General features: G+C 40.8%; 1 protein-coding gene across 2 annotated transcripts in view; it reads right to left on the bottom strand.

The window, feature by feature from the left end:
- Positions 1–25,685, bottom strand: part of PHYHIPL (phytanoyl-CoA 2-hydroxylase interacting protein like) — a 388,674-nt gene that overhangs the window by 271,261 nt on the left and 91,728 nt on the right. The window contains exon 2 of one of the 2 annotated variants that reach the window (XM_063637894.1): positions 2,149–2,251. The exons of the other annotated variant lie outside the window; for it this stretch is intronic. The gene's annotated coding sequence lies outside the window, so the exon portion shown is untranslated. The remainder of the gene's footprint in view (positions 1–2,148; positions 2,252–25,685) is intronic. 2 annotated transcript variants of the gene reach the window in all.

Below are 25,685 nucleotides of genomic sequence, written 5' to 3'. Positions count from 1 at the left end.
TTAAGCTGATGTACGCTCACAAAGCATCATTATGTGATTTAATCACAGAGCATTTTGAATTAATTATATGCGGACATTTTATAACATTCTAGGTGCCTCACTAAAATTGGCGCTGCTTATAATAGATACATAAATGAGTGTGACTGTGGTATTGAAGTTCCAATCCTGAGAAATATCCCCAACTGAAGGTAAGACATGCATGTTTCCACATGTATGTTTTTAAAATTCCATGATTTAACACTTACTTGTTCTCAGTAAACATTTAACTGAACAGATAAGCTCTCATGTCTCTACCTCATGATGCTGAGTAGCCTGAATAAATTAAAGCATATTCATACATTTATTAATTACTTTGCCTTTGCTGGTAATTGGTGATGGATAGGGTTAAAGGTAGGTCATCATTTCACAATAGCCACAACTACATTTGAATAAGGGAGGTGATTAAAGTTTTCAAAAAAAACCAGAGGGGTTTATATTTTAGCTGGAGTTAATTCCATGGTGAATCGAGTGAGAAAATACTCAGCTCTCCCTGAGGCAAACGAGGTTACTATGACCTCTTCCAAGTCACTAAGTGGTTCCTGGAAGTATAATTTTACGTAACATTTTATTATATTTTACTCCCAGAGTGCTTGTCTTTCCTAAGACTATTAAGCAGGCTTCCTATGCCTATTCTCTCCCCTTCTGCACCATTTGAGAGTCTAATCCTGTATCTCAGGTTTCTATTGCTCCCACACTGCCCACTTCCACTCCCCAATCTTCTCACCCTCTGCCCCACCCCAGCCTCTCTATTCTTCACCCTCACACCCCAGCCCCCAGGACCCCCATTCTCCCTCCCAAAAGTAGTCCCTTGAAGCCTGACCTTCCTGCATCCTAACCCCACCATCAAAACTCATCTGTCCTGTATCTTATTCTTTCCAGATTCTCCTCGCTAACAGAAAAATCTGACTAATAAGTTAATGCTAGTATAGGTCATTGGTGATAGATCAATGTGTTACATTTCAACAAATAATTTTACATTAAAAACAACCCCACTGATTGACCATGTAAAACAAAATATTTGTGGCTACAGGAAAGCAAGATGAATGAGAGGTCGTTTTGACTTTCTCTCTCATTTTTTTTTTTTCTAGTCAAAGTAACAAAATGACATCATGCAATGTAATCATCCACTCGGTCTTGACTTCAAATGAACTTGACTCTTCAATATTAAATCTACCTTGGATGATCAGCTGCTACCAGTGGAGTTACTTGAATGAACATGCTGCCAATTCTGAAAGTAAATTCTAACGGAGATAATCACTTTAGTTGAAATAACACAGGCTTTGGCACATCTGGACAGATGGGCTGAAATCTAAGTTTGCTAGATGGCTAATATTAAGTGACTCAAAATATTTCCAAGTCTCGGATTTCTCATCTGCGTACAGGGAATAAAATTACCCACCTCATAGATTAAATATAAAGGGTTTAACAGCAGATAGAAGTGTCTCAATTAATGCCCTTTCTTCTTAACAAAATATTTCAGCATCTTAAATATGTACAGTTTCCTTAGTTGACCCTCTTTTTTATAATTATGCCCTCGTAAGTGTGTTTAAACAATAATTTTTCTATATTGCCCAGGCTGAGCTCAAACTCTTGGAATCAAGGAATCCTCCCACCTTGGCCTCCTGAGTAGCCGGGACTACAAGCACATACCACTGCACCTGGCTTACAGAACAGCTTTTAAAAGGTGATAGTTCTTTGTAGTTATGCCTCCTACAAGTGGCCAAAAACCCATATGTTGTCAATCTGTCATTAAACTACACATTCAAAGAATCACTAACTGATCTGAAAGCGCCCCACAAAGCAGAACAGCTGAAATTCTTTGAGCCCCTGAATACTGGGACTGAAAGATGGGTACAATATCAAGCCTGCATCCCAGGTCTCCCCTGGGTGAATCTAGGTATGGGCAGTTCTCTGCTTATAAGTTAAGGTCAAGCTCAGGTTGGTGAAATCCACACTTGTTGTAGGTGAAGAATTTAGGTTTGGAGCTTTTGGATACATTCTCAGTGACCACACGAGGGCTAATACCTTTTAAAGATTTAATGACGGGCAAGGGAACTGCTTTTTCAGGGCATAGTCCTGTTGTGTTTTGGCACTATCTGGAGAGCTTACCAGTGATAGGTGAAAAATTCCATTTCAGCCTCTATCTTGGCGTAAGTTGCTGAAAATTCTCAAGGCTCAGTTTTCCCATTGGGAGAGTAATAACTTCATAGGGCTGTTAGGAGAAATGACAGCGTGATTGGTTGGTTCATTAAAGCAGGGGTCCCCAACTCCCTGTACCCAACTGGTACCTGTCCGTGGCCCATCAGGATCCAGGACGCACAGCAGGAAGTGAGCGACAGGCCCGCGGAATTACCGCCTGAGCTCCACCTCCCGTCAGATCAGCGGCAGCATTGGATTCTCATAGGAGTGCTTCCCCGCCCCCGCATTGTGAACTGCGCATGCGAGGGATCGATCGAGGTTGCCCGCTCCTTACGAGACTCTACCTAATAATGCCTGATTATCTGAGATGAAACAGTTTCATCCTGAAACCATTCCCGCCTCCCAATCTGTGGAAGAAATGTCTTCCACAAAACCAGTCTCTGGTGCCAGAAAGGTTTGGGGACTGCTACATTAGAGGACATAACAAACCTGTTTAAAGCGGGGAGTATAGCCCCTGGCACATAGTAAGTGCTCAGCAAACCCTGGTTTCCTTTTTCCTCTAGCCCCAATCTCACATTCAAGATCAACTTTACTTCCAGCCGAATAAATTTGCATCCACTGATATAATTTTATAGGTAATGGAAAATTCCCAGAAAAACAAAACAATCTACCAAATCATGGCTGATTTACTAACTCTTTCCATCAGAGTCGCTCACCTGACTCACTCCTTTATTTCATTTAAAATTCTGTGATTATGGCCTCCTCCTCAGAGACATCTTCCCTGCCCACCCTATCTAAGATAATTCCACTCCATATCACTTTTTATCTTCTTAACCTGCTTATTTTGTTCACAGCATTTATCGCTACCTGAAATTAATACACATGTATTTGTTTATTTCCTACCTTCCTCCACTAATATGTAGGCTCAGCAATGGCAAAAATTTTGTCCATCTTGTTCATGGCTGTTCTCCTAGCACAATATTCAAAGCAGTCTAGAGGCCAGGCATGGTGGCTTATACCTGTAATCCTAACCCTTTGGGAGGCCAAAGCGGGAGGATTGCTTGAGCTCAGGAGCTTGAGACCAGCCCCGGCAACATGATGACAGCTATCTCTACAAAAAAAAAAAAAAAAAAAAAAAAAAAGATATGCACATGATACATGCCTTTAGTCCCAGCTACTCAGGAAGAGGATTGCTTGAGCCCAGGAAGTCAAGGCTGCAGTGAGCAGCGAGTGCACCATTACACTCCACCCTTGGCCACAGAGCGAGACCCTGCCTCAAAAAAATTAATAAATGATAAAATAAAGCAGTGCCTGAACACATATGATAGGTGCTTAATAAGTATTTGTTGAATAAACAAGTTATTTTTAAAAAAAATTTTATTAAAATTGTATTTTTAAGGTGTAAATTGTGATGTTTTGATATATTAATACATATACATAGGAAATTACTGCAGTCAAGCTAATTAACATTTTATGTGTGTAGTAAGAACACTTAAAATCTACTTTCTTTGCCAATTTCTAGAATAGAATACTAACTATACTCCCTATGCAATACATTAGCTCTCTAGAACTTATGCATCCTACATACTAACTTTGTACTTTTTCACTAATATCTTCCCATTTCCCCTCATCTTTCACCTCTCGTAAGCACCATTCCACTCTTTGTTTCTATGAAATTGAATTTTTTAGATTTCACCTATAAGTGAAAGCATGCACTATTTTTCTTTCTGGGTAGGGCTTATTTCACTTAGCATAATGTCCCCCGGCTTGATTCATGTTGTTGCTAGAGGCAGGATTTCCCTTTTTTTAAGGCTAAATAATATCCCTGTGTGTGTGTGTGTGTGTGTGTGTGTGTGTGTCTGTGTGTGTGTATGTGCGTGAGGGCGTGCATATCAATTTCTTTATCCACTCATCTATCAGCACTTCATTGTTTCCATATTTTGGTTATCATGAATAGTGCTACAACAAACATGGGAATGCAGATATTAATATCTCTTTGACATTACTGATTTTATTTCCTTTAGATATATACCCAGAAGTGAGACTGCTGGATCATATGATGAAAATAGTTTTATTTTTAATTTTTTGAGGAACTGCTATACTGTTTTCCATGATGACTGTATACCTGTTATCTTACGACTTTTTGATAACAGCCATCCTAACAAGTGTGAGGTGATATCCCATTGTGGTTTTGATTTGCATTTGATGATTAGTGATGTTAAGTACCTTCTCATATATCTATTTAGCCAAGACCTGGAACCATAAAACTCATAAAAGAAACAAAAGGAACAAGCTCTTTCTCTCTCTTTTTTTTTTTTTTTTTTTTTTTGGCAGAGTCTCATTCTATCACCAAGCTGATGCAAGTGCAGTGGTGCAATCATGGCTTGCTGCAGCCCCGACTTCCCTGGCTGGAGTTCATGCAATGGCATGAATATGGCTTGCTGAAGCCTTGACCTCCTGGGCTCAAGCCATCTCCCACCTCAGCCTCAGTGTAGCTGGGACTGTGGTGGGTGCCACCACACCCAGCTATTTTTTTGCTATTTTTGTAGAGATGGGGCCTCGCCATGTTTCCCAGGCTGGTCTTGAGCTCCTGGGCTCAAGTAATCCCTCTACCTCAGCTTCCCAAAGTGCTGGGATTACAAGCATGAGCTACCATGCCCAGCCAAGAACAAACTCCTTGACACTGGTCTTGGCAATGCATTTTTTGGATATGACACCAAAAGTGCAAGCAACAACAGCAAAAATAAACAAGTGGGACTATATCAAACTAAAAAGCTCTGCACAGCAAAGGAAACAATCCTATGAGAGAAGGCAACCTATGGAATGGGATAAAATATTTGTAAACTGTATATCCGATAAGGGGTTAAGATCCAAAATATATAAGGAACTCAGTCAGCTCAACAGCAAAAAATAAATCACCTGATTTAAAAAATAGGCAAATGACTTGAATAAACATTTTTCCAAACAAGTGATGTTTTAAAGTCTACAACCAGCCTTAATTTCCTTCTCTTAATGCTTTATTTTTAACAGGAACTGTAATATATCCAGTGCTTACTTGATCCCTTAACACTTTATGTGGATAATTAATTTAATCTTCTGAACACCTTGACAAAGAGTTTCTCTTTGACCTAACTCCAGCCTCCTCTAAGCCCTGTAGGCCTCAACCTTCAGTATTCATCTCTGCATTGCCCAATTTTAAAACTGCTAGGTCAGTTTAGTGAGAATCCTCCACCCTTAATATCTGATCATCCTTGATATCTGATCAAATTCCTTATCTCCCACTATCCCCAAGTGATATCTGATCACCTTGATCTGCGTTCAGTAAGAATGCTCTTAGGTCATTTAGCCAGAATCCTTCCTTACTCCTGGTGATAAAAAAAAAAAAAAAAATAGTCAAACTCTGTGAAATATTTTAAGGGATTTATTCTGAGCCAAATACAAGTAACCAAGGCCCAAGGCATAGTCTCAACAGGTCTCAAGAACATATGCCCATGGTGGTTGGGTTACAGCTTGATTTTATACATTTCAGGGGGACAGAAACTACAAACAGAGTTGTAAACCAATAATGTAAGGTGTACATTGATCCAGCCTGGAAAGGTGAGACATCTCAAAGCAGGGGCTTCCACATCATAGGTGGAGTTAAAGGTTTCTCTGATGGCAATTGGTTAAAAAAGTTCTGCCTGAGGAATTGAGGCCCACAGAAAGAAATGTTTGTGGCTGATATAGGGGGATTGCGGAAGCCAAGGTTCTTGTCATGTCGATGAAGCCTCCAGGTTAGCAGCCTTCAGGGAGTAGATGGTAAATATCTCTTGCCAGACCCTTAAAGGTGCTACACTTTTAGTTAACTCTCTCCTGGATCAGGAAAAGACATGGAAAGGGAAGGGGATTCTCTACAGAATGTAGATTTTTCCCACAAGAGATAGCTTTGCAGGGCCATTTCAAAATGTGTCAAATAAATATATTTGGGGGCCAGGCACAGTGGCTCATGCCTATAACCCCAGCTCTTTGGGAGGCCAGTGCGGGCAGATCACCTGAAGTCAGAAGCTTGAGACCAGCCTGGTTAACATGGTGAAATCCTGTCTCTACTAGAAATACAAAAATTAGCCAGGCATGGTGACAGGTGCCTGTAATCCCAGCTTCTTGGGAGGCTGAGACAGGAAGAATTACTTGAACCCAGGAGGTGGAGGTTGCAGTGAGACAAGGTCACACCACTGCACTCCAGCCTGGGCGACAGAGCAAGACTCCATCCCCCCCCGCCAAAAAAAAAGAAGTACATTTTGAATGTTTCTATTTCTTTCAGGGCTTGCTATCTGTCATGTGATGCTATACCAGATTCAGGTTAGAATTTGGTATCTTATCGCTACAAAGAGTCTGTTTTGTCAGTCTTAAGATCTCTGTTTTAATGTTAATGCTGGTAAGTTGTGTCTGAATTACAAAGGGAGGAGGGTATAAAAATGAGGTATGTCTGATCCTCCCTTCCTATCATGGCCTGAACTCATTTTTCAGGTTTACTTTGGAATGCCTTTGGTCAAGAGGGGTTCCATTCAGTTGGTTGAGGGGCTTAGAATTTTTTTTTTTTGGCTTACACCCCTGATGTTTCCTCTTAGTAATTTTTTATTCACTGACTCCCACCCTGCTCTTTGGCTATAAATCTTCACCTGTGCTCGCTGTATTCAGAATTGAGCCTAGTGCTGTATACTCGGCTAGACACATTTTCCCCTATTGCAATAGTTCCTAATCAAAATCTGCTTTTACCACTTTAATTACTATGCAGCTCTAGTTTTTCTTTGGCAGTCCTTTATGAGATAGGAACAATTATGATCCCATAATATAGGTGTGAAAACTAAGGTTTAGAGAGGTTAAGGATCTGCCAAAGGCAGAAGTGCAGAGGCAATTAATCCTAGGTTACTGGACTATATAATCATCTGCACCTCTAATTTCCCACCATCCCTTCCTGATTCTATACTTAAATTCTACTGTAGTTTAAATTACATCTGTATTTCATGTCAAAATGAAAATGTCTCTGAGAATGAGTAACAATGTAAACTGTTGTTATTCATTTATTCTTTTTGGTACATGTCAACTTGTAAATAGGGTTGGGGAGAAGGAGACAGGGTTTAGAGGTCTGAATACCTGAGATGGAAAATCTTAGAAATCAGTATAATAGCATATAAGCCTAAGGAGATATTGCAGCATTTTGCCCAAGGATGCTCCACCCTCTAATCATTCCACAGCCAGAGCTCTCTTCCTCCTTAATGCTGAGATGTTTCCTCTTTGCAATTTAGCATCTCCAAGACAGTGCAGCTCTGGGGGATTGGTGGTTTGACAATACTTTCCTTGGGTGTAAAAGAGGTCAGTCAGAAACAGGATAAGAAATTGCCAGAGGTTATTTTGTTGGTGTTGTTGTTGTTGTTGTTGTTGTTGTTGAATCCAGTGTTATTTCTTCCTGCATTAGTGAAAGTCGAGGAAAAGTGCTAGATGATTGAATTTGGATATCACCTGTGCAGTCACAGCACTCAGCAGGACAGACCACAGCCAGCATGTCACTATGATCACAGCGAATAGGACATGATGTTTAGCAAAGGAAAGAATAAGAATAACAAGGCACCAGGTTGGCTCTATATGTAAGTAGGAAGGAAGATGACTTCCATGTTTTAATTTGAGAGGTACTACAGGTTGCTTGTTTCAAACAATCAGTCTTAAATCTTAGTTTGAGATTTCCCCATTAGTGTGATTTCACTTCCAGGAAGAGATTGTCTCCTAAAGTCTCCCTTGCTTGAGACGGTAGGAAGGGCACATTAAGCGTGGATTAGCTCACTGTTGCCATAGCAACTAGAAGCAAGGCCCTGGGGGGATGAAACATTGTGCAGGTAAATTTTCATGAGGAGGAAAATGGACAGAGTGAGAAGTTAGACAAGGTGGCACCATAATTGGTAGCCCTGGGCAGCCACAGGGCAGGCATCTAAAAAACAAAAAGGTTCTTTTCATTTTAGTCAGGTACAATCTTAAATTTCTCCATCACCAAGTTAGGCATTACAACCTTGAAATGGCTGGCTGTTGGTCTCTTTAACAATGCATGGATTTTAAAAAATCTCAGGCTCTTCATCCTCTAGTCCATTTCCAAGAGAAATGTAATTTAAGTTTCCTGAGCAACAACAAAAAAATTGAAATCAGACTCCAGCCTTGTATATGGAATACAAAGACAATTGACCAGATACCAGGATCTTTCTTATTATGTACCCAGATACTCATCTAGTACAATAGATTGTAGGAGGGAGTAGACTGTGGTTCTAAATAAATAAATACATGAAATTTTAAGAAAGTCATTATCTTTCAAATGAAGGTTTCCAATGCAAAAATAAATCTTATACACATAACATCATAGAGCAGGAAGGAACCTTAAAGATCTTCTAATTCAATCCCCTCCTTTTACAGAAAAGAGGACTGAGAGCCGGAGAGGTTAATTATGTCCTCTAGCCACCTAATCACTCTGTCATTTCTAATTATTGCTAGGAAAAAATCCAGAGATTCCCAGTGCCCTCCATTTGTGTGCACTGAAAATAATCAGTTTGCCTATCAGCAGGAAATGTCAGCATCAAGGCCAAGAATGTTCAATTTGTTAATAATAAAAATAATAAGAGCTGACATGTATTGAACACTTACCATGTGCCAGGCATGGCGCTGCTTTACAACTTGTGTCTCACTTAACTCCCAAATAGTCCTGTGTGGTTGTTTACCCCATTTTACAGATAAAGCATCAGAGCTGAGAGAAGCTAAGTAACTTGTTTATAGTCAAAGTACTAAGGACAGACTGAGGATTTGATTCACGGTTATTGCTTCTCACCATAACTCTAAACCCTATTTGCTGGCTATTTCCATGTATCTCTTTCCTGTAAGAAAACCAGTGATCAATAATTAACTGCATTCATGAGTTTAATACCTCCCTCTAACAGCTAAAGCTACATCCAAGGAAAGTCATGTAACTCTAGCCATCTCATCATACTTCCTAAGAACGTTTTGAGAAATTACTTTTTTCTGATTACAAATGTAAATCGTACTCAGTACACAAAATTTTAAAACACAGACAAGCATAAAGAAGAAAATTAAAATTTCCTGTAATTACACCAAGAATCACATGCAAGAAAATCTGTATTTCATACTTCTATCTCAAAGACCACTACATTTCTTGCAAAATTTAGCAACAGCCTTTAGTATTTTCTACATGGGTTACTTTCCTTGGGGATACTCATTTAGTGAACCACCATTATCAAACATTATTTACTTTAGTTCATTCATTTATTCAATGAAAATCTATTGCTTGAATGTCTACTCTGTTCCAGGCACTCTGCTAGTTACTATAACTCATTGATGGTGACAGATACACCCTGGTCCTGGCCTCATGGAACCTACAGACTACTTCTCTGAAATAAATTTTCAGTGAATTTCACCTTAATTAGCCTCAAAAGATACAGATGCTTTTAGTCATATGTCCAGCTAAAGTAATTTTTTCCTTCAATGTGATAGATGAAGGCTGATGTGAAGACAAGTCTTATGGTATCTTAACTGACACAGAGCAATTAGAAATTATTTTAAATCGGGCTGGGTACAGTGGCTCATGCCTGTAATCTCAGTGCTTTGGAAGGCAAAAGTGGGAGACTTGCTTGAGGCAGGAGTTTGAAACCAGCCTGAACAATATAGTGAGACCCTGTTTCTACAAAAAAATTAAAAACCAGCCAGGCCTGATGGCACATATCTGTAGTCCCAGCTACTGAGGAGGCTGAGGTGAGAGGATCGCTTGAGCTCAGGAACTAGAAGTTGCAGAGAACTGTCATCACAGCACTGTACTCCAGCCTAAGTGATAGAGGGAGATGAAAGAAAAAGTAAATGAAAAAAAAAAGAAAATGAAGGAAGAAAAAAAGAACTTAAAATTGCAGGTCTTATGATTTCTTATCAAGGGAGAAAAAAGTAAGGTTGAGATTTTAGGAATTCCCTACCTTAAAAATTCTTCCTGTCTAGGACATTAAACCTTCCCTTGATGCTAAATTGGCAGACTTATGTGTAGAGGGATTAGGAAGGGGTCTTTGTGCTTGGAATTCCTGTAGCATGGACAAAATTTGCCATTAGTCAAGCTGCTGAGGTGATTGAAATGTGTGACTAAAACTCATACTAAACCACACAGGACAGGGCCTCCTTTCCTATGAACAGCTGTTTATGGGGGTATGGTTACCAGCAGCCTAAAGGCTGTGGGGATAGAGGAGAGGCTTTGTAAGTCAGAGAGGGGCTCTGTCTTCATTTCCTATGGCTGCTATAATTGCCACAAACTTAGTAGCTTAGAGCAACACAAATTTATTTTCTTATAGTTCTAGAGGTCAGAAGCCTAAAATGGGTCTGTAGGACTGTGTACCTTCTGGAGGCTCTAGGGGAGGATCTGGCCTTGTGTTTTCCAGCTTCTACAGCAGGAGTCCCCAGCCCCTGGGCCATGGACAAGTACCAGTCCATGGCCTGTTAGGAACTGGGCTGCACAGCAGGAAGTGAGCACCAGGCAAGTGAGCACTTCTGCCTGAGCTTCACCTCCTGTCAGATCAGCAGCAGCATGAGATTCTTATGGGAGCATGAGCCCTATTGTGAACTGCACACGCAAGGGATCTAGGTTGTGTGGTCCTTATGAGAGTCTAATGCCTGATGATCTGAGATGGAACAGTTTCATCCCAAACCACCATCTCCCTGCCAAGTCCATGAAAAAATTGTCTTCCACAAAACTGGTCCCTGGTGCCAAAAACATTAGGGACCACTGCTCCAGAGGCTGCCTGCATTCCTTGTCTCATGGCCCCATGCCACCGACCTCTGCTTTCATTATCACATCTCCTTTGCTGGCTGTGACCTTCCTGCTTCCTTCTTATGAGAACCACTGTGATTGCATTGGACCCACTTAGATAATCCAGGATATTTTCACCATCTTGAAAGTCTTAATCACATCCAAAAAGTCCCTTTTATGGTGTACAAGGACCAGAGATTAGGACTTGAACATATTTGGTTGGAGACATGATTCAGCCTACCACACTCTCTAAAGACAAATGAGTAATTCACGTTTTTGGTGAGCTGGGGCTGTCTGCAGCAGGGACTTGAATCTTTCCCACATTCTCTCCCCTCTCCACAATCCCTCTCCTGTCCCTCCTCTCAGCTCTTTATCAGGATTCAAGACCTGAGTCATCCTTTCTGGGCTTATCCTTCCTCCCATAGGCAACAAGACATTGGCGTCAGAGTTCTGCTCCCAGATACTCTTCCAGTTTCATTAAACCATAACGATTATCACCACTTGAGATGCCCAAACATCTATTTGGAAATTGGATTTAGACTCAAAGCTACTTATGTCAGGGCCTTGAAAGGAGACTTGGTCATCGAAGATTTATTTTCACCATACAATTGCAAATTTCTGGTTGTAAATTTGGGGAGGATAAACCTAAAAATTAAGGTCTGTTCTCTCTGGCATAACTTCTGTAGGCATTTTGGTAAGTGAGGCAAGCCAGTGGAAAAGTATTCCAATGCCCCTTGAATTGTAAACTTAGCCGATTCCAAAGGACCTAGAAAAAAATATGATTGATGAACTGTTTTGCTATCCCTTTTAGGCTGAAAGCTCCTTAGCAGAAGAGCCTAAAAGACTTGGAGTCTAATGCATAGATTGTTAAATGGATGTCAGAGGTGGTGATACACCTACAGAAGGGAAAGCATCCCAAAGCAGAAATTCCAAATAGGAGGCACACATGCTGCCTTTACCATTACACACCCAAGACAGACATCACTAATCAATCATTGTTCCACCAGAGCCTGGCTCTGGCCTTAAGGCCCTTCCTGAGTGCTCCAGGTAGCCACTACCACTCAAGCAGAGTTGGCAAGTAAATTGAGCTCTATTAGACATCCCTGCATTAGAAACAGAGTCAATGCCCTCCTGTTTCCCTACATTAAGGAAAATTCTTCCTATTGCAACCTAGCAATAAAATGATCTAATGTCTAGAACACCACTTAAGCTCAATTTCTGGAGCTGGCAAAACGCTTGGAGAGACTTATTCAACAGTGAAGCAGATTCCTCAGTTTTCCCATTTTCTATATGAAGACCTTGTGTGGGGATCCTATCTGGTCTGTGCCTCCAGCTGCTCCTCTGGAGGCACTGGATAGTGGAGGCTTCTCCCCCTTTTTCTTCAACAGGACTTCTATGCTTTGAATTCTTGCATTAAATGTGCAGCCCTACCCCTAATTTCTGCTTTTTCTTCCTTAATTATGTAGCTCTCCTCTGCTTTCCTCAAACCAGAATCCTCCTAGGTCCCCAAGAGCACCCTCCCCAGGGAGCACTTGATGACAGTATTGTCAAATTCTTCAAAGGCAAAGAGGAGTAAGAAACACAAGCTCATCCATCCCTGTCTCTTTTTTTCACCTTGTGATTTCCACTCACAATAAGCAGCCTTACAGGTTATCAAACACCCCACTGTGCTTTGACAGTTATTCATCCATTAAAGCCTCTGATTGCCTGGCATAATTCGGGACTGTCCTCAGCCTCCATAAACATGGCTCCTCCACTGCTCTCAGGAACTGGCTTGCTCTACACCTAAGCTTGCTAGGAAGGAGGAAAACCCTGCTCATTCCAACAGCTCAGCTACAGGTGAGCCAGCCACATTAGAACATGGGAGGGGGAGAAACCAGCACACGCTCGCTTTTTATCAAAAGAAAAATGATTTACGCAGCTGATTCCCCCAAATTTTAGAAAGGATCTCAGGGAGATTTTTCACTTTGGACCAAAGCCATCTGGAGCTTGCAAAATCCTGGAAGAGACCGAATCAAAAGAGCAGATCTCTTTAGTCTCCCTATTCATTTCAACGCCTCTCTCAGTCCCAGTCAATAACCCAGCTGTACGCTCTGCAGCGAAGCACATCCATCCCGCTTTGTGTCTGGATCGCAGGCTTCAGAGGGGGCTTTTCAGCTTGAATACAAACCGACTGATTGCCTTCCTGCAAGGTTCCCGCACCGGAACGCCCGCCTGAGCCCTTGCTCTTCAGCAGCAAGTACAGAAGCTTGCCTGGGTCAAGCCGAGTACACAGGGGCCTGAGCCTGCCTGCAGGAATGCACCGTACCGTGTCACCACTCACTAGGCCAGCAGGCAGGGACAGAGAGAGCAGCCTGCAGCCGCAGAGGGAGGAGCCGAGAGCCTCTGAGTAGGGGAGCTGTGAACCTGGGGACAGAGGAGGTTACAGGGATGCTGAGAAGACACAGGACTCTCCAGGCAGGGCATCTGTGACTCAGCAGAGTTTAACTGCAGTTCCCAGAGGTGTGTGAGTCCAGAGCCCTTGACAGAGTTATTATGGCATTTATGCATTCAGGCTTTATCATTAGAAAACCCGAGGTGCTAGATCTTTATTTTTAAAATTATTTTTGTTTTAAGAAGTTTTTTTAAAATAGGAATGCACAAAAATATAAATCTGTGCATACCCTCCAGTCAGAAGACACTACTAACATTGTGCAATGTTGGTTTCAAGTCTTGTTTTGAAACCATAAATGAAGGAAAGCACAAAACAAGAAGGTGGACCCCACTTTGCTCCCTTTATCCTCCCTCCCTAGTCCCTTCCCCTGGGCCCAGAAGACACGACTTGTAAGACCTGAACTCACTTCCTTCTAATCCACTTTTAGACTTCTACCCATATAATCAATATAGCAATATAGAGAATATGTAATTTGGGGGCATGTGTTTAATAATTTGTATCATTCTCAGCTTCTTTTCTGCAGACATGTTTTTTTCCATTCCGTATTGTGATGTTTTGCTGATTCCACATTATTGTTTCTATAGAGCTCTAGTTCACTCATTTTAACCATTATATGGCATTGGGTCCCATGATTCCTAAGTCCCCACCTGGCCTTAACACTATGCCAGTGGTCCTTAAGCTGCATATTAGAATCACCTGGGGTGCCCAGGAGATGTTAAAAATGCAGGCGCCTGGGCTCTGTTCTCGGAGAGTCTGATTCCATTGGTGTAGGGTTGGGCTGGGCATTGCTTTTGTTAGAAATCTCCTTAGGTGGTCTTAATATGCAACTAGGATTGAGAACCCTACCCCCTCTGGATCCTGTGATTCCTGGAAGGAGAATTTCCAATGCCCACTATGCCTCTCCTGGGTATCAGCAGTTTTACATCTTCCAACAGATTTATATAAGCCAATATGAATTTGCTGGGGATACTCCGTGAAATCTGCTGATAGCTATGTCCGAGGGGTGGCAAAAGTCTCTCCCTTTATCTTACTGCTAAACAAAATGTGCTTATGGGCCCTAGTAAGTGGCATACCTTCACCTCTATTCCCTGGAAGAAATGGAGATGTTCCTATTGATGAGACTATCAGGGAGACTATGAGGTAAGAAAACCTGGGAGAGTAGAATGTGAAGGGAATCTGAATTACTCTTTTTTCATTGTGTTGCAGCATGAGAAGAAACTACTGCCAGGTAATTCTGCAGAAAACTGTTTCTGCGTTCCTCCTTCCCTCTCCCTCATTTTATTTGTGCTAGGCTTAGCCTCTCCACAGAAAGACATTTATTAAACTCTCATTTTTAGCTTTGCTAGAGAGAAGAATCATGAAAACCTGGACTTTCTCACTGTGAGGGACAGAGTTCAGGCACCAGATGGCCTTGATGGTATTTTATATCCTTGTTCTTTCTCTCTTCTTTTTTCTTTATGCTAGCCACAGAGGAAATTACCTGGAAAGAATCACATAATAAGGTGTAGCTTAACTCCCTGTCCTTCTTTAATGCATTCAACAAATATTTGCTGAGTGCTTAGTAGATGCTAGCCACTATCCTAGGTCATTGGGATCCCATGGGCCTAAGAATCACAGACTTTGCCCTCCAGTTTGGGATATAGGCTAGAACGCAGACAGCGAAACTGCTGCAGCAGCGGGAAACACAAGATTCTCTGGAAAAGCAGAGGAGACTAGAAAGAGGAAAATATAGTTAGTTTTGGGGTCTCAGGAACACTTCCTACAGGGGCAGTTCTCAAACTTGAGTGTGCTTAGGATCACCTGGAGGACTTTAAAAACACATCCTGCTGGCCCTCACCCTAGAGTTTCTGATTCAATAGGTATGGTTTGAGATCTGAGAGTTTGCATTTCTAGGAAGTTCCCAGGCCATACTAATGCTGCAGGTCTGGAGACCACGCTTTGAGAACCACTGTCTTAGAGGAGCTGAAGTCTAAGCCTTTGCTACCCAAAGTATGGTCTGCAGGTGAGCAATATGAGCCTGCAGCATGAGCCTCACCTAGGAGCTTATTAGAAATGCAGAATTTCAAGTCTTATCCTAGATGTACTGAGTCAGAATCTGCATCAAGATTACCAGGTAATACTTATACACAGTAAAACACTGGTTCTCAAACTTGCTTGCACATTGAAGTCACCTGGGGAGTTTAATCAAATCCTCATCCCTGGATTCCATTCCCAGAGATTCTGATTTAATTGCTACAGGGGATGAAAAGCTCTCTGAGACGTTTCTAATGTGTGGTATACTTTAAGAACCACTGACCTAAGCTAAATGCATCCTGAGTGAGCACCACAAAGAAAGGCAGGAAGAGTGTTACAGGCAACAGAATGTGCAAAGCTTCAGTGGCACGAGAGAACAAAGTGGTTTAGTGAAAGGAGGAGGGCTGCACTGAGCTCAGAGTGTACAGTTAGAGAGAGGGAAAGTGACGGGTTTTGAGGCTAGAGGTTTTTCCCTGATGATCGAACACACTCAGATTTGCATTTTAAAAATGAACAGTCTGTTGGCCATGTGGAAATAAGCCTGGGGGTATGGAAACAATGTGCCTGGTGTTAAGGTTGAAATTTTGACTGTAAAGAAACATATATTGTTGCTTTTACTGAGAATTATTCATTTCTGGGAACAGTGCTCTTTAAAGATAAGGGCTAAATGATAGGGGTGGAGGCAAAGAAAAGCAGTGCTGAAGAGTAGCAGAGTATGCCACCCCAAAATATGCCACTTTAACGCAGGGATTATTTTGAGCCGAAGCTTCATTGAGAAGAAGCAGATATAAGAAAAGCTCTCTGCCTAAAAACAGGACATAAATTTGTAAAGGTGTTCCCCTACCCCTCTCTACCTGAAAGGACAGAAATTCATCACTGAAGACAACTCTAGACATTTATCAGCCCAGAAGCAGACCTGGCTAAAAACAACCCTTATTTTCCATTAGTTCCCCCAATATATTTACCTTTCCACAATTTAACAGTGCCTAGAAGCTCTAAGTCCTTTTCCCTTGTCTTGTCCCTTCTCTCCTAATTCATTGTTCTCAAGATGCTATAGAAGCCGAAATTCTAACTACCCCTTTAAGTCACTACTGAGTACCCCCATGGCCATGGGCATTGAATATACTAACAAACTTCTGTTTTGTTTTGTTTTTTTCTAGTTAATCTGACTTTTGTCAGTCTAATTTACAGGCCTGCAGAAGGAGAACCAAAAGGCGTAGGGGAAAAAGATATTGTCTTCTCCCCTGTGCTACCAACCAATCTATAAGGCTTCATTTTGGCACTTTGGCTTTCATAGTTTGGTTTAACCAACATTTACTGAGCATTATGTACCAAGCCCACTGCTGTGGAAGCTGAATCCAGATCCGTGATGCCCTCCCTTAGCAAAGAGTTGAAAGTTGGGGGAACTCAGACAACAAGTGATTTTTCTAAAGAGCATTAGTTTGAGTCTCGTTGAAAATTTGACAGTGCCATTTAATGGGAGGATTCTGTGCCATCCAACTCCACTTAAGCCCTTAGCTAAGCCATCAAATGGCCCCATTCATGCTGCAGCTGCAGGATTCCTGAGGCCATGCCAGTGGGCCCCAGGAATGCAAACGAGGGCTCAGTCTTGGCTTCTGACACCCTGTGAGCTTTGAGGAAGAACAAGTAGGCATTTGTTAGGGGAAGGCCCACAAAGACACCACAGGAGAGGGGATTGAATGCCCCATGGGATTCCAGGCCAAATGCAAAAGGCTGGTGTAATCTCTGCCACCACAGCTTGTGTGACCTCACTTGCTCGCTGGCTGTGGGGGCAGCTGATGGCCCAGCCTGCTGAGGCAGAGTCCCTAAACAGAGCAGGGGTGGCAGCTCTTCAGGAATGCAGTCTGTACTCTATTACCCACCAGGTAAGGACTATGTGAAGCCAAGCCATGTAAAGGAAGCAAAGACTTTGAAAGGCAAGGAGAGGATAAAAGCATTTTTTTTTCCTGGAATCTCTGGGCCATTCCTCCCATCTGTACCCAAGAAGGAGATAGTGAAAAAAGAACATGGATTGCAGGTAGAATAACCTTAAAAGGCCTACAGAAAGCTGCAGAAAAAAAACCATTTCTAGATCATTCTTTGTGAAATTCAGTTCTCCCAGTAACTCAGATATTGTCAATTTGCTCTTGAAGTTCGATTTTGCTATAGTTACCAGTGATATGGTTGCCTATATTACCCAAAGGCTATGTTCCGACATCATGGAGCAGCACCCCCAATGGCACTCTGGGTATTAGCACCTTTACATATTATATGGTGACTTAGAGTATGCATATAGAACAGCATTACTCAGCCTCAGCACTGTTGACACTTTAGACCACATAATTCTTTGTTGTGGGGGCTGTTCTGTGCATTTTATGTGTTTAGTAGCACCCTTGGCCTCTACTCAGTAGATGCCAACAGCACCCCTCCTGGTCATGCTGTTGAAAATATCTCCAGGCATTGCCACTTGTCCTCTGGGGACCGAATTGCCCTCAGTTAGGAACCATTGGTATAGAGGAAAGGTGGAAGAAGCTTTTGTTTTGAAATCCTTCAAGAGAACAAAAGAGGAATTGTTAGTCTTTGTTGCTTACAATTAGTAGTTTCCCCACAGGAATGAAGTCTTCAATACCCATAGAGTTGCATAGGATTTTTACCTTCAACATAAAATAGAAGTCCTGCATAATAAGAAAACAGCAAGCCACAGTTACCATTGGTTGATTCAGTCAAATCAGCCCAACAGTTTGTTGATGTTCACTGGACATTGTCTTCGCTTCAGCTATATGCTTACTATTGTTCTCGGTGCTCGTGCAGTCCACACACTGTCAGAATAATTTGATTAAACAATAATGCCCAAAAGATTGCCTTTGGGAGGGCTTTAATGGTGTCACACAGGAAAATAATGGAGCTGTAGAATACAGAAGTTATTTTCAGCTGGACCCTGAGGTGGAAATGACTTTTTCCATGCCCCAAAGTTTCAAAATACTTCTCTCATTGTCATAGTGCACAAAATATGGCTGATCAGACAGAGAAAACATAACTGTGAAAGTGAACCCAGATATAAGAATTTAGGAGCCAGGAGAGACAGAAAAACAGAAAGACAGGCAGATCTACAATAACAAGCAGCCAACTTAAGAAGAATATCAAGCAGTCTGCATTTTAAAAAGCAGAAAACAAGATCCTACAGAAGCAAGAGATGAAGCCTTGGTCTTTTGAACAACTTGAAAAATTATATTAGCAAAAATGTAAGAATATTCTCTGAAATGTAAACTATAAGGGCGGAGATTCTTTCTTCTCTTTTGTTCTTATCTTTACCTAGGCCTTTCTCTCTAATGTCTAGAACAATGTCTGGTGCTGGTAGGTACTCAATAAATATTTGTTAAATGAATTCTGCAATTATTAATAATGGACCTGAAATAAGAAACCTAAGTGCTGTCTATACTCTATGGGATCCACAGAGAAGAACTAGACTATGTTAGCACTAAGATTATTACCTCAAAATGCTCAAAGACCAGTAAGCATATGTCTACATAACTCACGAGATAGCTTGAAGGGGATCCTAATGACCAATTTTAAACAAATGGAGGGGGCAAATGAAAATATTGGATATGTACATTGAATAAAAACTAATCCATAAGTTCATAGTGATAAGAAGAAAAAAGAGAGATGGAACAAAATATAGAGAAAGCTCTTTTTTTCTTTATAAAAGAATGCCAGATAGTAAATATAAAGAGAATGATAGAATTAGGAAAATCTCCACTTTCAAATATCAGTGTAATCATTGATTCAGACATGGATTATCAATGTTTCTAATGCTATTGGGCAAAAGTTATTGGGGATCAGCATATTTAGACAGTCTCAAACATGACCCCATGTATTTATTATAAAGGGGAAAGGCAAACATATGGTGGAGAGACCTGGTAGATTCTAACCTAACCAAATGATCAAACTTAGCACTACCGATAGTGGAATATGATGCCTGTTGTCATTCAGTGGGAAGTATATGATGTCATTATATTAGTTATCTGATGTTGCATAATAAATAACCCAAGAACTTGGTGGCTTACAACAATAGTAATCATTTATTATTAAGGTTTTGGCTAGGAAGTTCTAGCTTGAGGTCTCTCATGAGATTGTAATCAGAGGTCAGTGAGGACTACAGTAATCTGAAGGCCTGATGGGGGATGGCTTACTGACTTTCAAAATGCCACATGGCTGGACATTTGGTCTGGGAAAGTTGGTTCTTCTCCACCTTGGCCTCTCCCCAGGGCTGCCTGAGTGCCTTTATCGCATCACAGCTGGCTTCTCCTAGATCTAGTGAACCAAGAGCTCAGAGCAAAAGCCACAGTGTCTTTATATCTAGATTTGGAAATCACAAATCATCACATCCACAGTATTCTATTGGTCACACAGGCCAGACCTGTTTTAATGTGGCATTGAAGTGACATCATTGTCTGGGGTAAATACCCGGGGTTCATCATCTCACACCAAGAAAATTAAAAACACAGACACTTGGGTGGGTTAAGGAGCAGAAAGTTTAATAGGCAGAAGAAAGGAGAGAGGAGAGCAGCTCTCTCTTTTGTGTGAGAGAGGCAACCAAAATGGAAAAGCTGGCCTGTGGCAGACCACAGCAGATTTTATAGACAGGCTTGAGGAGGTGGGGTCTGATTTACATAGGGCCCATGGATTGGTTCAACCAGGTGTGATGTTTACATAGCAGGCAGAGAAGGCTGGTTGCCCCACCCTAATCTTATTATGTAAATGGGCTTTCCACTTGGCCAGTGCCATCTTGTCTGCTCTTTATTGTACACATGGCTGGCAAAGAGAAGGGAGATGGAGCCACCATTTTGAACATGCCTAATTCCTGGCAGCGTTTTCCTATTGGCATAACTGCCAGCATTCACCTGTGCAAGCTTCCAGCTTGCTTATCTATGTCTGCAGCTTGATTTTACAGGTTGCTCTTTGTTAGAAAAGGAAATAATCTGGGGGCTGCTTTTCATTAAAAGGAAAACCTTACCAAGGACTTCCTTACCCTCACTATCTGCCTAAATAATTTCTTTTTAATTCCTATATCAGCATGGCCATGTTACCACAAAGTCATGGCCACTAGGATGTGAAGATCATTGGGAACCATTTAGAGGCTGCCTTTGAAATCAATCATCTCGGTTTTTTTGACAAAAACGTTCAAACTCAATCTAATCACAAAGAAATAATGGACAAACCCAGGATGAAGAACATTCCACAAGACAATCTTCTCAAACTTTAAAAGAAAAAGTCATGAGAGATATTTTTTAAAAGCAGGATCATTGTTAATTAAAGGACACCAAAGAGAAAGGACAGCCAAATATAATGCATGACACTTAACTTGATCCTGGAATGAAAAAAAAAGAAAAGCTGGGGACAATTGGCATAATTTAAATATGAACTATGTATTAGGCAATATTACTGTATTAATATGTCCACAAACCTTTGTTCAGGAATGTTCACAAGGGCCAAAAACTCAACACAGCCAGAGGAGATGAGTAACAAACTGAGCTATATTTAGATAATATAATAATAATCAGCAATAAAAAGGAATGAATTAATACACCCTACAACATGGATGAATCTCAGAAATATTATGACTACTATATTAACTATAATATACACAATGTATGACTCCAGTTATATGAAGTTCTAGAAGAGGCAAAATGAATTCATGGTGATAGAAATCAGATCAGTGGTTACTTCTGGGAGTAAAGAGGGGTTGACTGGAAAGGTGTATGAGGGAATCTTCCAGGATGATGGGGATGCCCTTTGGCTTGATAGGGGCATGGATTATACAAGTATATTCATTGGTTAAAACTGATTGAACTGTACACTTATAATTGATATATTTCACTGTATGTGAATATCTAAAAATCTGCTTAAAAATTATATCAATGTTAAATTCCTTGGATATAATAATAATATTGTAGTTAGAAGATATGCCCTAAAATATTGATGGGTGAAGCATTATAACCTCTGAAATTTATTTTAAATGGTTCTGGAGGAAAGAAGTAGATACAAAGAGAGAGAAAAAGCATGTGAGGCAACTTTTAATAATTGGTATATCTAGGGGAAGGATAGTAGTTTTTATAAGCTTTTCTGTAGGTCTGAAAATTTTCAAAGTAAGAGAAGGGAAAAAATCATCAAAACAGTACAAACAAAAACAAAAACAAAACTATTCTGTTAGCTATCATTTCCTCAATAAGAGGAATGGGAAATTTAAATCAATACTACATTCTACTGACTTTGTCACATGTAAGAATGTCCAGTTCCTCCATAGATTCCTTATTATAAAATGTGTTTAGCTGTTCATTTCACTCTTTTGAAAGGGCAAAAAAAATTAAAAATTATCTCAGAAGAACACTAGTCAAAGGTAGCAACTTGCTGGGCTACTACTTTGACTTAACCAGGTCCCATCTAACATTTACTGGAAATACATAAACTTCCACTTACCTAAAATTGTACTACTTTTAAAATCTTTTCAACTGCTTGGGAATACCTATTTCCCAAGGCTTCTGCACAAGCTAATTGGTAGCTCAAACGATTTGCCAAATGATCAACATTTGATCTGATTTGCATTCCAGGATGATCAAGCATAAACTGGGTCTGGAAGCTTCATTGATGGAGTGCCTGCTATAAATGTCACAGGTGAGAAAGGGCAGGTGCCTGGCCTGTTCTTGGATAACTTCCCATGGAGGCAAAAGGCAGAGCAGCTTTAACTCACTGTGTAGATTATACTGTCTCTCAGGATGTCAGAGGGGTGAGAAAGCAAAGACGTGAATTTATAGTGTAAATGTGTGAAAAGAAAAGGGTACACCAGGTTCAAGAGAGATTTACTACAAAGATTTGTTTTAGAGGAAATGCATTCAGAAATTGCAGGCACCAAATTTTGGTACTCTTGGCTCAAAAGGCAATAGGGGAACAACATTTTTCTATTACATGGTGTACATAGCAGATAAAAAAGTAGGGGTGCCAGATGAAGTTTCTGTCAAGGAATTAGCAAGATAGTCAAGGAGGCTGCAGGGAAGTTTTGGGATATCAGGCAAACATCTTCTGGAAAAATACTATAAGAATAACCCTGAATCATTGGTTAATAATGAGAAAAAGTTAGTTCTTTCCTGAACTACCTTCTGCTTCTGGGTAACAGTAGTGGAAAGTGGTTGTCTGACACCTTAAGGATGGTGTAAAAATTGTGTTTTTCCATGAAGATGGTGATTCTCTTAAAAAACCTAGAGGCACAGCTGATTTTATGCACAGGTTGAACAGGTAGTCACCAGGGCATGGATTTTTAAGAATGCCTAAGAATTCTCCATCCTTGGCTTTAGATTTCCACTACAGCATCACTCCTATGGACTACTAACAATGCATTGAATTTACAAAGTGCTCTAAGTTTATCAAGCACTTTCACATACCCTTCCACATCTGGACCTCACTACTGTGTAAGGTATAAACAGTGGGGATTTAAACCTGTTTTATAATGAGGATCTTAAAGCTTAAAGCCCAAGGTCACATAGCCAAGACTCAAGTTTTATCTTCCAATTCCTCTTTCCATTATGCTGCTTGATAGACAGGTAGGTACAATGGCTAGGTAGGGAAGGTTGGCTCTGCTGTGCCTTGTAGACTACCCTCAGCATGGTAACTTGGATAGGTTTAGCAGATTAGATAGCTAGAGACTTAGTGGCAAAAAAAATCTGTCCTTAAAGGACAAAAGAAAAAAGGATTTACATTTTCTATGGAAGCATCTATTTATTTTGGCCAGAAGAGGAAGATCAGGCATGGGTAGGGAATTCTCATCAGCACATGGGGTCTAGAATTGTGTGTGTATGAAGCAGATGGACCAAAAAAAAAGTAACCTGGGACTATGACCAATCTTGGAGGAAGGACTGTATCGAGCAGGTAACACCGAAGGCTAAGTGTCCATTATATCTTTCAGCCAAGGGTAATCAAAGGATAGCATTTTACTGTTTCTTCTCAAGGGAATTGACTTTCCTAAAAGTATCCATTTCAGCAGGCTAAGAAATTCCTGGGCATTCAAGTAGATAGTTATTTCTTTATTCACCTTGCTTCTCCTGCTTGCTTTAATATGCAGTGTAGAGGAAATCAGATCTCACTGGTAATTAGAGGTGGGTTCAACTCACTGCCCTGGTAGGCCTGTGCCACAGCTCCCACGTGACCTTCAGCCATTCTGAGTTTGCTTCGGTTATCTGGGAACTCAGGGAGACTTCTTAACATAAGTGTCTCCTAGCTCAAACATTTTCTGCTTCGGTGGAACGAGATGTAGAAAATGGTTCTCCTTGGTCCCTTCTATAGCCGGCCTTTTGAAATCATCTAGCAGATACATGTGCTCCCATATTGTCTATCTGGAAGCTCCTGGGCATGTGCAGGGGAAATTCCATTGTCCTGATGATCACAGTTCCACTGGGAAAGTGCTGTGATCTTCATTGATCTACATTTCTACTGCTTCTTTCCCTTCCCCTCAGCATTCCAGTGATAATAGTCACTGTTCTGAAATTCATTGTTCTTCAGATAGCCAAAGAACCCTTTAGGCTCCTTTCTGGAATCTTTCCTTGGACCTCTTGGAAGCTGTGATCTGGCCTTAGTAATATGAGATATACCAGAGATTTTTTTCACTACTACTTTATGTGTTAGTTGGCTAATCAGTCACTTTCTATATAGAATGGAAACAATTTTATTTTTTGAGTGGAGAAGAAAGAGGGTAGAGTTTAATTAATGCACTGAGAGTTGTCCTGGGTGCCAGTGGTTATGTGTAATGTGTAGGAAAGTCATCTCTCCTGTTTCTTCCAAAGGAAAAAGTTTCGTGACTGATAGCACCATCCATGATTGTCTCCAATGGTGGGCATTGCAGGCCAGGAAAGTGTGAAGTGTGGTGTGGGGGAACATTTTGACCCACTGATGGGTTGGGCTGGCTCTAAGCACTCGGATTCTAGTTGAAATGGGTTCTAGTTGAAGCAATCTTGCCAACCCACTGTTGAGTCCTTATTTTTATCATCTCTAATTTATTTTGCTGCCTAGGGATGGGGGCATGGCCGAGTTATTAAAATAAATAATCTCATGAATTTTATGTGTATGTACAAAACTGTAACAATATGATTACATCTGGAGCATAAATATTTATGAACACTAGTAAAACTGTCTACAACTCTGGCCTCACATCTCCAAATAGATCCTCATTATATTTATCACAACCTACAGTTAGACATATGGTTAGATCAAGCAAGGAGATGGCTAAAAATGATTATAAATGCCTGGCCTCTGTATTCTGCTAAAATGCAGCCAGGCCCCTGAAGATAAACAGTTCGTGATTTTTTTTTCCTTCTTTTTTTTTTGTGTTTTTTTTTTTTTTGACTGGGTGCTATGTATGTCACTACAAGCTAAATGAAAAATTCCCAGTGGCCCCAAAGTATCTCTAATTTCTCACACACAGAAATGCGTTATGTAAATGTGCTTGGCTTTACATAAAGGCAGTAAAGAGTCATTAATTCTGGATTTTGCATGCTTTGAGCAAATATCTAGGCACATAATACTCACTATTCTGGGCATTTAAAATAAAACTGGGCAGGGGGACAGTGTGTGAACTAGTCATGTGAGTTCACAGATATAACTTTGTCTACCTTCAACTTCATGGCCACTGTAAGATATTCAGTAGATTACAGACCTAACGTTGCTTTTAAAATTAAGTGATTGCTTGTCTTCAGACTGTAACTCTTTAAAACCTAATACCTGTCTTGGTTTTAGAGCCAGAAAATCCATAATGGCATGTTATTTGTTCCCTCTACTAAGCGGAAACACTCTGGGAGCTAATTCATAGTGTCATTTGCTAAGCAGCCATGTTATTGAAGAGCCCAGATATTCAGAGAAAAACGATTGCTTAATTGATAGGGAACCATGATGAGTGAGGGTTTGGTAGACAAAATAAGGGGTGGCACAGGCCTCTTCAGCCAGCTCCATGTTTCTTTTGGTTCATAGTGTTGCCAATTCTTGCACTGAAAGTGGCAATCCCAGTGTGTGACACACAGCTAGCTAGCTCTGATTACTGTTAAGGAGAATAAATCAAATGGTACACTGACGTGAGAGACGCTGTTGTGTCACTGACAGGCTACTTGCCACCATATTGAGTGCTGGCTAGTGAAGGATGGATAATTAATCCCCAAAATGCAATGAATATTCTTTTGATCTAAACTAATAAAAGCTAATATTGAT

Source organism: Symphalangus syndactylus, chromosome 4, assembly GCF_028878055.3.
Source record: "Symphalangus syndactylus isolate Jambi chromosome 4, NHGRI_mSymSyn1-v2.1_pri, whole genome shotgun sequence".
Classification (NCBI taxonomy): domain Eukaryota; kingdom Metazoa; phylum Chordata; class Mammalia; order Primates; family Hylobatidae; genus Symphalangus; species Symphalangus syndactylus.
The sequence above is the reverse complement of the archived record's forward strand: the minus strand, read 5'-3'. Positions and strand labels throughout refer to the sequence as shown.